This window comes from Callorhinus ursinus, unplaced genomic scaffold (assembly GCF_003265705.2).
Source record: "Callorhinus ursinus isolate GAN/ISIS: 27379988/994484 unplaced genomic scaffold, GSC_fseal_2.0 scaffold2, whole genome shotgun sequence".
In the NCBI taxonomy this organism is placed as follows: domain Eukaryota; kingdom Metazoa; phylum Chordata; class Mammalia; order Carnivora; family Otariidae; genus Callorhinus; species Callorhinus ursinus.
This window is the reverse complement of record NW_027397064.1, coordinates 13,332,789-13,343,286: the sequence shown is the minus strand read 5'-3', so window position 1 is coordinate 13,343,286 and position 10,498 is coordinate 13,332,789. Positions and strand designations below refer to the sequence as shown.

Here is a 10,498-nt window from a genome sequence, read left to right as displayed (position 1 = left end):
TTTTTTAAAAGGTATCTGAATTCATTTTTAACAGCCTTATCGAGGTATAATTGATATACAAAATTGTACACATTTAATGTATACAATTCAATGAGTTTGGACATATGTATACACCCATGAAACTATAACCACAATGAAGGTAATAGACATATCCACACCTATGCTTATTTTCTTGAGTCCCTTTGTTGTTGTTTGTGTGTATATGTTTGTTTGTGTTGGGGGTCAGGGAGCATAAGAACAGTTAACATGAGATCTCCACCATCTTAACAATTTAAGCGCACAATATGGTATTGTTGGCTATAGACCTTATGCACCAGAGCAAACATCTAAACTTATTCATCTTGCATAGCTAAAAGTATATAGCAGTTGAACAATTCTTCTTCATTTCCCCTTCCTCCAGCCTCTGGTAACCACCATCCCATTCTTTGCTTCTGTGAGTTTGTCTATTTTAGGTAACTCATAAGTGAAATCATGCAATATCTGTTCTTCTGTGACTGGCTTACATTTTTTAAAAAGTTTGCAAAACACAATCAAAAGAACAGAAGACTAAAAATGTTAAAATAAAAAATGTATTCTTGCTATAATGACTTATTGGATGAGTGGATGGAGGCAGTGCACCCCCAAAATAAGAATTAGTGGTGAGAACTTTGTTCCCAAGACCATCCCTTCCAGAAAGATACACTTTGCACTCACAGATGGTGATAGCAAAGGCATACTTTATAGCCTGCTCTGGCTATGATGTCATAAAGGCTAACTGCTGGCCAAGAGTAAATTATGATGATTCCATGGCTTTGTAGAAGAAGGAGCTGAAATTTACTGAGCCCTTAACGACATGCCAGATACGAGGCTTGGCATTTTATGTATTATCGTCATCTCAGACTTTCTTAGGCTGCACTTTCTCCTGCTATGGAATATGGCCAAAATGACATCATAGTATGCAGTTCATTATGAGAAGAGCTTGCATCAGAGAAGGCTGTTGTTGAGATCTTGAAATGGCTTGACTGGTTACAATTATTCAGGGCCTGATTCTTCACAGGACATGGTCCTTGCAACCAAGCAGAGATGGGACTTCAGAGGTAAGAGAACTGGCCGTGTTCTTCCTACCCAGTTCACATCATCCTTCTACTAGGGCCTGACTTCACTGAAACTACAGTGTGCTTTTGGGCTCTGGAGACTTCACAGTTAAATAATTTACTCATTCAAATATGTATTGACTATATCACAGGTAAGTTTTTTTAAATCCAAAATATTCAATAGATATTGATTTTCCTTTTCCCTGAAACTAACCCGTATTCTAAAGGATCAGAGATACATAGGGAGACTTGGAAGTGATCATTTGTTGTTTCTATCTGCCCACCATCTCTTTCCCCTTCCTCTAGCAACTGAGTTTCCCTTCCCATTTTTTTTTTCTCTTTGTGGAACCCATTTTATGTGACTTACACAGGGATCAGCATTGCTGATCTTCTTGGTAGAAACAACTCACCATTCATGGGTGATGAGCAAAGGAATGACTATTAACCAGCAACTTCTCCAAGGCTTGGAAATGCAGATGGTGAAGAAATCCTAATTACAATCCTGCCTTTTGTACTAGAACAGTCATAAAAGATTCCTTATGTGGAATGACCGTGTTTGAGAGATGGAGAGCACAGGAGCCATGAATCCCTTGACTGAATTATGCCTGAAGGAAAATATTCTCTTCTGATTTTTCAGCTACATGAATCAATGAAGTTCTATGTTTGACTTAATCTAGGTTGAGCTGTCTTTCTGTTTTTCCATCACTTGTAACCAAATGAACCCTGACTATTGCACAGATTTTCCTTGAAAAAGACATGGGGGAGGGCAGGAGAAAGTAATATTGTTCTAAGTAACTATATGTGCTGGGCATAAAGGTAGACACTATCATTCTATTAATTAATAAATGTTTTTTATTCATCAGGGAAAAGGAGACAAAATTCGGTTATGTGATTTGCCTCATATCTCACTATAAGTTAGAGATTCAAGCCCAAACCCAACTGTGACTCCATATCCAATATACCATGTTGCCATTATATTGTATATTCAAATATAATTATTTATATGCAAATACTATTTGAAGAATTTAAGCAATAGTGAGAGCTGTTGACATAAAAGACAACAAAACAAATTGAATTTGGAGAGAAAGTAGAGTCAGAAGGAAACTTCCAAAGCAGTCCAGAGCTGTCCAGAGTCCTGACCTCAGATATCTTTGACCATCATCCTTAAGCCATTTCCATTTTTCCAATATCATAACCTTGTTCACTCTCACCCATTTAACATTTACTTCTCAGTCTTTCCCAAGAAAAGTTGTGAATTTTGTTAGGCTGACTTATACAAAATGGTTTGGAGTCATCTAGACCTTAGTTCAATTTTTTTGTACTTGGCTAAATGAATCATGTAACTTTGAATAAGTCACATAACTTCAGACTCAATTTGTTTATTAATAATAAAAAGGGGATAAACTAGGAGCTACTGTAACTAGAATATAGCAAGAAACTTCTTCATTTTGAAATAAAACTTGAAAAAATGTTTATTGGCAGAATGACTTTTTGAAATTATATTTGTTGTGACAAAATTTTACCTATTGGTATTTTCAGACATGTATTAAAAGTTTCTAACTTCACATACAAAAACTTTGCCTTCATGGGATAAAGGTTTGGGCAGCCTATATTATGCTCTAGATGCCCACAGATTTATGGAAGGAAATATTCCAGACTTGTGGAATCAACTGATTTTGGATAGCAACTGGCAAATCTCCCTTCCCATCCTGTTTCCTACTTGGTAATTCTTTCATTTAAAGAAAAAAAAATAGGAGCAAAGCAAATTGGATTATTCCTGATAATATATGTATTTTTTTCTTCTGGCAGGGATGGCAGCACATAGCAGCTGGGATAAATGGGCAAAATATTCCTTCTGATTTAAACCACAAATACAGTCATGTAGAAGATGTAGAGATAATTTTAGTTTTCAAAATATATATTCAAGTCAGACGTTAGCTTGACAATGTGATTTGCACTTTTCAAGTTTTACGTAAAGAAGCTAAATGCAAGCCCCAGTTTCTATAAACCCAAGAAAAAAAGCAGATCCTGAAAAGGCACAAAACACATGGAGTAAATATGTACTTGCTCTCCCATGTATGTCTTCTTTTTCTTTTAAATCTCCCAATTTTCATACATGATTATTATTATTGCTATTATTATTTTAGCAATTTATGCTCTTCAAGCAGTTGCTCTTTGGTTCTAAACACAATTGCTATTGTTAAGATATTTTTATTATGCTGGGTTATTAACAATGTGTCCTTTCCCTAAGGCTTTACAATGGAATAAAAATGGTAAAACAGAAGCCATCAAAGTTACCTTGTTAACCTCACTGATAGCTTTTCAGGATCATTACGTATTGTACTTAATGTGTATATGTGTGCACTTAGGCTATGGGGAAAAAAAATCACATACTCTTGTGATTACACCCATTAATGGTCTCCACAAACTATGGTATAAAATAATTTGTTTCTGTTTTATAACTTACTTGATCTAGATTTTTTTTTTTTTAAGAAAAGAGAAATGAAGAGTGATTGGAAGCATCTGGGCCTTGGGGTTGAGGAGTGCTAAGGTTTGAGCCCAGGCTCTCTGACTTATTTTGCGGTTGATTTCAAGCAACTGACTTAAAATCTGTAAGCCTCAGTTTCCAAATATGTACTGGGAAGATACTAAAGGTTAAATTAAGTAGTAAAAGAACTGTGGCAGAAACTACTGGTTGACTAATCCAATGCTATTCCGAATCTTCTCTTCTGACAACCTTTCACCTTCGGACATGGAAATCTCCCAGGAAGGGCTTCCCTTCTCAACTAAAACAACTAAGGTTTTGGTTGTACCTCTTTCTTCCCATTTGGGAAGAAGATATGATGCCTCGAGGTAGAGCAGCCATTTTGGAACTATGAGTATAAAACCCCACAAGGCACAGAAGGAAACTAGAAGGTTCCTGGTTCCTACATGATATTCTTGAGCAGCTGGAGCCAAACTAGAGTCATTTTCTCAGTACTTCTTATTATGTGAAATCAGTCCCTTACCTAAGAAAGCCACTGTTTCTGGAATTTTCTGCTACTCAAAGTTGCAGCATTCCTGCATGAGAGAAGTGCGAACATAGTACCCAAGCATATAAGGAAGTTCAAATAATGTTAATCATCATGTCCCCTCCACTGGTAGCAATGGCCATGTATAATAGATGAAGCATAGTCTCAATGTACACTTTTTAAAAATAAATAATAGGTTAAAAATTTCAAGCATCACTTTTCACTATCTTGTGAGTGGTTTCACCATTCACCTGGTTTACATTTCAGAGTCTTAAAAAAAGTCCTGACTTTCTTTCCCCTATACAATCTTACCCAGTCCAGGTCTCCAAGATTTTACCTCTAAATATCTATCTCATCAGTGACTTCTCTCTATCTCCCTGCCCTCACCTTAGTCCATTATCGTTCATCAGGGCTGTCACATTCTCACATTCTTACGGATGCACTTCTGCACATGCTGTGCCTTCCACCTAGAATGTTCTCTCCTCCAACTCCTTATCTTTTAAATCTTGGCTAAATCAGCACATAATCAGAAGACATTTCCTTAACTTCCTTGAAAATCCTTTCCATTTTTATCTCATTATACCTCTCTTTTTAGCAAATATTAAACATTTTACATTTATATGTGAGCCTTAATGTTTATCTCCCCACCTACCTGTAAGTACCAGGAAAAGATAGCCTGATGTTTTATCTTTCATCATTTTATGCCCAAGTCAAGCCCAGCACTGAGGACATAAGTGCTCAATACTTACTCATAATTTATAACTAATATTTAATGTACATGGACTGTGTATAAAGCAATCCTATTTTACAGATAAAATAATCCCATTTAACAAATAAGCCAAGACACAGAGAAGTTAAGGAATTTGTCTGAGGTCACACAGGTAGTAAACCAGGATTTGAGTCAGGCAGTATGTCTTTGGAACCTGTGCTATTAACCACTACCCACAGCTGAATAAAAGGATGAAGCTTGCCACCAACTGCACAATGATAATCACTTTGGTTCCAAAGCTTCAATGGTCAACGAGAAATAAATAGAAGCTTCTTTGTACAAGCTATTCTACTGGGGTTCAATGGTTAAGATGGAGTCTAAAGGCACCCAATCTATATTTTAAAGGCTCTGTATAGTTAAACACTGATTAGTCTGTGAACATAAAACAAATTTCTCTTACATGTTTTCCTTAAAAGCAAAATACCAATGCATTATATAACTATTGGCTTTCCTCCTCAATTTGCTTGACCCACCTATTACCTCATACAAGAAAGTACTAGATTCCTTCTTTATCGTGCCACACTGTGTAACGCTATATTGTTTTTTTTAATTCCAAAACCAAAATTATTTTGAAAGAGTGAAGAAAACACCATCTGTAACAATTGAAGTCATAATAACATTTTTTTTCTATTCTGAAAGCACATGAATGTTATATAAAGAAGGGGAAAATGATTAGTCCCAGCCTGAGCCTGACTGTGCCAAATAAATATGCTAATTTTGTTGGCTTGGTTAGAAAACCCTGAAATCATAAATTTATGCAGGGATTTGCAAACGACAGAGTATTTATGTACATCCATATCTTTATACTTCAACCACGAGAGCATTTAAAATGGGATTGGATTCTAGGGAGGGGAAAAAAAAACAAGAATGAAGAAAATCAGTAAAATGATGGAGAGAGACTTAGAGGCAAAAATTGGGTCTGTATCTGATTCAAAATTACCTGAATTTTTAGATGAGTCTACGCTGAAAAATAATTAATGTTATAGTAATAACTGAACATGTCCAGCATGTTATGATTTTCAAAGCACTGTCACATTATTAATCTCACATAATTCTTACAACATTCCTGAAAGTTTGATCATATGGCTATTCTCATTTTATAAACTAGAAAGTTGAAGCTCAGAGGTGGTAAGAAAAAGAGGCGGTAGTGGTCTGTAATGAGGACTTTACAGAGAGGGCTTTCAGCATGCAGCACAACCTTGCCCCAGGGGTATGAGGCTATGCATCCTTTTCACCTTAAATTAAGTAAGAGTGAAAGCATCAAGAGCACTGCTCAGAGAGTTTCACACTGAGTTTGGGGGATGCAGGCAGTGGTGTTTCTACTCCAGATGGGAGAAGGCGGGAGGCTGGTTGGTGATGGCTGAACAAAGAGAAGGTTGCATTGGGAATGAAATGAGTTGTACATCTACTGTAAGTGGACTAAATGTGTGATTCCTTGCCACCAGATACGGACCTTTAGAATAGAGCTTGCCTACTGTTATCCTACATTGAAGCTCTACCAAGAAGATGATCTGGAAAAGCGTGACTCCAACAAGAGTGGGTTGCTGGAAGCCCTAGATGATACAGGAGAAGTTGAAAGTAGGCAGCTGGAGGAGGCATTGCCTTCATTAAAGGAACGAATATCAGAAACCAAAGTGTTGCATTGTTAGTGTGGAGAGGGAAGGAGCAGCAAGTAATGAGGATAAGAGCCAACAATGTCTCCCCTACTAAAATCCTTTTTCCACCATCAAACAATTTTTCTTCAGTTTTATCCTTGACCAAAGCAACGTAATCTGTAACTGACTCCTGGTTGATGCCAATAGTCGACTACAGTCACTGTATTGTCCAAACCATCTTGGAACTATCAGTGGAAATATCAGTTTTGCTCACTAGCAATAATGAACATCTTTTAATGAGAAAGACAGGAGAATCTAATGAAAAAGGGTTTCAAATTCTGACCTTTCCATTAATTGTTCATATAACTGAAGGCAATTAACTTTGCTTTATGGATTTAAATTGAGTAAAATATTCTCTAAAATCTCTTCCCACTCTAATTATAGGATTTGGTGAGAAAACCTTAGGAAATCAGACTCTACACTCAAAATTTATGATAATTTCCCCCAACTACTGCCTGATATCCTTGTGCTGCTTTTAGTCTGAAAATTGGGTGGGGGAGGATTTACTAAGTTATCATGTAAACAAGGATTTTTAAAATAATCAACTGAATTAAAATATTTTAGAAATACCAATATAGGTATGAAATTCTTATTTCTATGTCAGTTGAATATGCTATTGGGCAAATCCTAGTAGCAGTGACATATTAAAGAAAAAAGCCAATTTTCTTCCTCTGAGATTCTATAATGTAACCTTTGTATCAATTCTGATTAGTCTCTCTCTTAAAGACCAAGTAGAGTTTCAAGGTCTTTTTTTTTTCCCCAAATTTCTCCTTATAGTATTGTAATATATTTGATTTTCTTAAAATTGAATTGGAAATGATATATCAAGGTAAAGCAATTTTCAAGCCGCTGAAAAGTAAGGAAAGTGTTTCTTCTTACTTGATGGGAAACATCAGGAAGGAGAAAGTCATAGGTACTAAAACAATGTGTTTTGTTGCAAATGGAAACTTGCAACATCCTTGAGGAAAGAAGTACTGACATGTTTCCTTCTCTTTGTGTGAAAACTAATGCACAGCGAGTTTGACTTTCTCAAGATTAAACAATAACTTTAAGTCAAAGCATGGGCTGGATCTCAGATCTTGGTTCCTCCATCATATTTCAGTTTCTTTGCTGTCTGCTCCTTTGATAGATACCAGCACATCTTGTTTTCAGCTAAATTTCTTGCTTCTAGAAAGCACAGCAAGAAGCACTCTGTCAATAGCACCAGGTTTCCTTGAAATCGATTGAGGCTCTGGGCTTCCAGCTAAAACACAGCTCTTGTGTCAAACCACATGAAATAAGCACTTTTCTTGAATAAATGTGAACTCTGCCTTTTGTAGCAGCCAAGGACTATTCAAGATGCCAAATGAAAACAGCAAATTCTCTCGGGAGGGAGAAAGGAAGTTGGCATTGTCTTCAAAAGTAAAATTGGGCTATTTCACTGAACAGAACATCAGACAGAAGAAGCCAATTTGGTCTGCATTAAGCAACATCATTATTTGGGTCACTGTCTTCTAACATTTTTAACTTTTTGAGTTTGAGGTGTATGTCTGCTGTGGGGGTGGAAAGAGGATGGAATAAAGTAAATGACTACTCCCTTTAGCTGGCACCTACCTGACCATGCTCCCGACTGTTTTTCTCCCCTCCTCTTTGCCAATTTGGTGACTTCATTCCTTCCTTCTCTCCTTTCTCCCTCCTTTCCCTCCCTCTCCCTCTCCCTCTCCCTCTCTTCCTCCCTCCCTTCCTTTCTTTCCAAAGGTAATCCTGTTTCCCTGATTAGCGTGGCAAACTTCTTGGGAATGCCCTGATTACTATTTCTCCTTTTCTCCCTCTCTCCTCATTCTCTTCCCCTAATGCCAATTCTCTCCCCTCCCCAAAGACTTGACTGATCTTCTCACTTCTTCCCTGCTACGGGAGCTAGAGTCTTTTAGCCAGCTGGAAATACCGTCAAAGAACAGTGCTGGTGATGCTCTGTTGCCAAGTACTCAGAGTAGAAAATGAGCTGATGTGGACAACAGGTGTAGTTCATTAACAAGAAGCTTTCCTGGCTCCAAAGCCTGGGGCACCCTTCAGGGGGAGGTGATTGTGAAATCTTTAAATCTGAGAACCTTAGAATTGGAGGAATCTTGTAGATCAACTTGTTAAAAACTGTCACGTTTAAGAGATGACAACACCGAGGCCTAAAGAAGTTGAATGCCAGGTGAAGGCAGAGCCATGAATGAACCGAGGTCCCTGACTCCCAGGCCTGTGCTCTTTGCACATCAAACTGCCTTGTTTACTGATACCTTAAAGGTGCGAGAAGGGGAATGAAGCATGGATAGACTATAGGATTTGGTGCATTCGTCTGTGGACCTGTCATTCATTGCAATTTATTGCCAAGAGTAACTTTCAGATACTCTTTTTTACTAAAATACCCCAAGTACAATCCCATTCATAGGGCAATTTCACCTCCAAGAAATATCTTGTGATTTTCATTTTGTTCTGATTTACATCCTTGCCCACCAGAAAACAGCATTTGTTTCATTTTCCTAAGAAACTGTGCCTTATGGCAGCCTCACTGATGATCTCAAGATTCCAACCCATATTACATACCTATTTCTATGGCTCCCATTTTTGCCTCTTAATCTTCTTAGCCAACTGTGTTTTTTAATGATATGAAAAGGTATTTCAACTTATGGCTAAATTTTAACTTTCAAAACTCTGTTTATATTTGATTTGAGGCTTCCCTGCCCCTTTGAGGGACTCCGGGAGGCAGAAATGAATACTCCAAAGAACGTTGCATTGTGCAACTCCACTGTGAGATCTGGCAGTGCATCCCACAGCCTGCCCCCAGAACAACCCCTCAGGAATGTGGATAGGCAGAACCAAGACAGATGGAGCAGATGATGGAATTATTAGTTAAGATTAAAGGCATTTTTGTAGCATAGAAAAATTGGAAAATGTTGAGACACAGAACATATACACAGATCATTTTTTCCAAACACGAGACCAGATCACGTGGTCTGACAACACCCATAGTCTAACAAAAGAAGAAGTATTTGAAATTAGGACATTCCCAGAGAATCTTGTTTGAGAGGCCACTGGACACGTAGAGAAAATGGAAACTAATCTGGCAAGCAGTGAATTGTGTGTGCATTATGTAGTACTGCCCAAAAAGTTAATGTGCACACAAACCACTGGGGGTGGTGTTAAAATGTAGGTTTGGGTTTTGTAGGTCTGGGGTGGTATCTGAGATTGTGCCTATCTAACAAGTCTCTCTGGTGATTGTGCTGGTGCTGGTCTAATGACCATTGGAACCAAGTTCCTAGCGGCCCTGTCTTACTTGGCTTTGTATGCCCAACATCTAGTAGGGTTACAACAAACATAAAAATTTGATAAACTAAGTTCCACACACTTTACATATACACTAAATTATTTAATCTTTTCAATAGTATTATAGCATAGGTGTTGTTATCCTATGTTACCAATGGATAAACATGAGCTCAAACATTTAGTAATCTAGATCTGTATGAGTAGTTTTAAAAATAACTTGGCATTATTGGCATTCGGTATTCAAAATTTGTCAATGCAAGGAGCATCTTTCTTTCCAACCTAATTTCCTAATCTGCCCAGATAACATGGGGAAGTTGTTATACTTAAGAACATGGACTCAAGGGGTGCCTGGGTGGCTCAGTCGGTTAAGTGTCTGCCTTCAGCTCAGGTCATAATCCTGGGGTCCTGGGATGGAGCCCCGCATCGGGCTCCCTGCTCAGTGGGGAGTCTGCCTCTCCCTCTGCCTCCCCCTGCTTGTGCTTATTCTCTCTCTCTCTCTCTCAAATAAATAAATAAAATCTTTAAAAAAAAAAAGAGAACATGGACTCAAGCTGGTCAGGCTAGTCTGGATCCCAATTTCAATCCTTACTAGCTGTGCAGCTTGAGTAAGTTCATTATCCACAAGACTCAGTATAGTCTGTGAAATGGGAATCATAACAGTTCTCATCTCATAGGAGTATTATGAAAATTAAATTACTT

The 10,498-nt window shown here is 37.7% G+C and overlaps 1 long non-coding RNA gene across 1 annotated transcript in view; it reads left to right on the top strand.

Moving 5' to 3' along the window:
- Positions 1 to 801: 801 nt before the first annotated feature.
- LOC112835340 (uncharacterized) overlaps positions 802 to 10,498 on the top strand; it is a 41,589-nt gene continuing 31,892 nt past the window's right edge. Inside the window, exon 1 of the long non-coding RNA XR_003211183.2 lies at positions 802 to 1,076. This is a non-coding gene — a long non-coding RNA (uncharacterized lncRNA). The remainder of the gene's footprint in view (positions 1,077 to 10,498) is intronic.